Source organism: Belonocnema kinseyi, chromosome 5 (genome assembly GCF_010883055.1).
Source record: "Belonocnema kinseyi isolate 2016_QV_RU_SX_M_011 chromosome 5, B_treatae_v1, whole genome shotgun sequence".
NCBI lineage: Eukaryota > Metazoa > Arthropoda > Insecta > Hymenoptera > Cynipidae > Belonocnema > Belonocnema kinseyi.
This window is the reverse complement of record NC_046661.1, coordinates 40,153,811-40,157,396: the sequence shown is the minus strand read 5'-3', so window position 1 is coordinate 40,157,396 and position 3,586 is coordinate 40,153,811. Positions and strand designations below refer to the sequence as shown.

The following is a 3,586-nucleotide window of genomic DNA, read 5'->3' as shown; positions in this document are numbered from 1 at the left end:
CGTTACAGCTAATAAAATCCCTCGTATCAGTTATTATTTAAAACTCACTTTCAATTGATTTGAATGAAATATAAAACGCTTTAAATTAATAAGATTTAAAGTTGAAATATGTAATGAATTTTCAACAAAGAAGATTAATTTTATTACCAAAAAAGACGAATTTTTAACAAATTCCATGAATTATCAACCAAATAGCTGAATTTTCAACTTATAAAGGATCCATTTCTAATCAAGAATAGACAAGTTGCAATTTAAAAAAAAGTAATTTTTAACATAAAAAAACAAATTGTCAACAAAAAAAGTTCAATCTTAAGCCAAAGAGGTAAATCTTGCAGAAATATGATTTTAAAAAAACTAGATTTAATAAACACGAAAAAAACACGGAAAAGTTCATTTACAAACGAATCCTACTTTAATTTTCTACCATACTGTTAAATCATTAATCAAAATATACTAATTTAGAACTTAAAAATTGCATTTTTAATAAAAAGACGATGTAAAAAAAATCAAGAAAATTAATTTTCGACCAAAAAGATGAATTTTCAACAAAACAAAAGAATGTTCTACTAAATAATTAAATTTTAAACTTATAAAGTATAAATTTCTAACAAAAATGTAAAGTTTCAAATTTTCAAATAAAAAATTAATTTTTAAGAAAAAAAAAACCCAAAATGTCAAGAAAATTGTTACATGTTAAAAAAAGATTAATTTGCAATTAAATCGAGGAATTAAATTTTCAACAAAAGTCAACCCCGAAGATCAAGGGGAGCCCAAAAATATGAATCTTTAATGATAAAGATTAACTTTTAACCAAGTCGTTTAATTTTCAATTGAAGAAGATAAATTGCGAACAAAATAATTAAATTTTTAACCACAGAAATGAATTTTTCAGCATTGTATTAATGATCTACCAAAATAAGATGAGCTTTCAACAAAATATATTATTTTTGAACAACATTTTTGAATTTTAAAGCCCGGAGGAGCAATTTTAAACAAGAAAATATTAATTTTTAATAAAAATATCAATTTAAATAAAAAATGAAATGTTTACCTTGTTAGTTAAAAAAAATTAATTCTTATTTAAAAAAAAAACGAATTTTCAAAAAATAGTTACATTTTTAAGAAAAGAGTTCAGCCTAAAAATGACTTTTTATCCGTAGAAGATTAATTTTCTAAAAATAGAATAGTTAAATTTTCGATCAAAGAGGTGAATCTAAAACCAAAAGAATAATTTTTTTACGAAGTAGTTAAACTTTTAACCAAGCTTCTGAATTCTTAACGAAACAAGATGACTTATTAACAAAATAGTTGCAATTTTTACAGAATAATAAAATTTGAAACTGAATACTAGAATTTTTAACCAAACGAGTTGAATTCCGAAACACAAATATGATAGTAGACTTTCTTCAAAAAAGGATTTAAGCAAAAAAACGAGAAAAGGGGGTTTCTTAAAAACAGAGAAAAAAAGAACCATTTTTTAAAAGTGAATAATAAGGAAACATACTAAATGTTATCTAAGTTCGTAACTTTTCTTTCACTGATCCCCAACCCCTGTTCGAACCATAGTTTTTAGCATGACCCCCCCCCCCTCCCCATGCAATTGGTAATACAGTTTACTGACGACCCCTTAAAGTTTCGATTTTTGTATTTAATGAAATCATCTTTATAATGTATAGTTTAAATTTTGTCTAGCATAAAAATACACTACGAAAAATCGAGAATACTCAGAAAACGAAATTACAACAATTAAAAGAATGACAGAGAACAAGTATATTGAGACTATACTTAAGAAACTTTATTTTCAAATTTATTTATATTGTATAAAATATCAATATCACAGAGAAAAGTAACAGCGTTTTACTTTGAACAATTCAAATGATTTAGAAACTGAAATTAATAACGAAAATTAAAGGGCCTGTAATTTTTCTCATTCTCATCATTTATGATTGAGAAAGGATAAGAAAAGAAAGGTCCGTCAAGTCCGAAAAGAAAGGGCGAGTTCGTTAACAGCTATTTTTGGATAAAAATACAAATTTTGGTACCATTGTTGTTTTACTTAAAATTTTAATTTACGGCTATTAATAGTACTCAGAACAATTTATCCGGATGACTTTTTTTTATACAAAAAAAATTCTCAGAGTTATAGCATTTTCAAAAATTTTAATATCAATCGAAAATCAAAATTATAAGGCAAACAACGTACGATATGAAAAAAAGTAAAGAAAAACATAGCTTTTTAAAAGCCCTACAAGATTATCATACAACCTTTTTGGATTTTCTTATAAAATAGAAAATTCTAATTTTTATTGCACAAAAAATAATAAGATATAAAAAATCCCATTTTGTGGTCAAACTATGCAGGATACAAAAGAAGATGAATCAACAAAAATTTTGGTTTTGATCATAAAAATGGCATTAAAAATAAAAATGAAAAATTTGTGGAAAAACAACAAAAGGTACAAAAACAAATTGATAGAAAAAAGTTATTCGCCCAAAAAAGTGATACAAATTTGTATTCATTTATTACATTCTTATTATTTATGACGGAGAAAGTATTAGAATTGGCCGAAATTTGACACCACATAATTCAAATTTTGAACTAAATGATGGACAATACGACAAAAAGTCTCAAAGAGAAATGATAGGTTTTGAAAAATACTACAAAATTTCTTTCAACCACATTTCAATAGGACTCGTATTTTTGTTTTATAGTAAGTAATATATGCAGATAATCGAAAATTCCAATATTACGCTAAAAGACGCAAGATACGTAAATAATCTAAAAGAAGACTTGTAGGACATTTTGCTTTATACACGTATAAAAAATAATATGGAAACCAAAATCCCATTATTATTAGCATAAGAACGCGAGATAGAGAAAAATGTCTAAGAAAAGGATTGTATTTTTCAAGTTTATTTTAAGGTGGTTCATAAAATATAAATTTACAACTGTCTGTCAAAAAACCAGTGCTCAGCGCGAGTTTCACGATAATATTGTGTACCTCAAAGCCTACAGACCTTTGAGAAACTTAATCTTTAACTATGCTTATTTAAGCAAAAAATTCAGAATATGAACACGCATATAAATACTGCGATCTAAAGAGATGTTTTTGATAAAGTTTCATTCAAGCATTCTAAATGCAAAGAATAAATATCTGAGCGCGAATCGCGGGAATCAAAAGACGTGTGCTCCAGGCGCGCCCAAACTTGCGAGCCACGGGCACAGCGCATGGTGAGAATGTACCGGCGACAATAAATAGTTCATTTACGGATTATTTTATTACAAACTAACAATTAAGAGATAAATATTTTTGAAACTTTCCAATAATTTCTTACTTTTCAGTTTAAATTGAGAAATTCAAAGCAAAATATTTATATATTCTGATCAACCACTCGAGTAAAATTCAAAAATACATTTTTTCAATTTTGAAACTATTAAGTTCTCAATTTAAAAAATCGGGACATAATTTTCATACAAAGTAAGATACATAAATTTCTATAAAATATTATATAAAAAATAAAATAAAAAATAATTTTATTATATAATTTTATCGTTTCATTATAATTTATTTAATTCATAATTAAT

At 25.3% G+C, this 3,586-nt stretch overlaps 1 protein-coding gene across 1 annotated transcript in view; it reads right to left on the bottom strand.

Moving 5' to 3' along the window:
* Positions 1–3,586, bottom strand: part of LOC117172610 (39S ribosomal protein L21, mitochondrial) — a 37,860-nt gene that overhangs the window by 1,523 nt on the left and 32,751 nt on the right. The window lies entirely within an intron of this gene.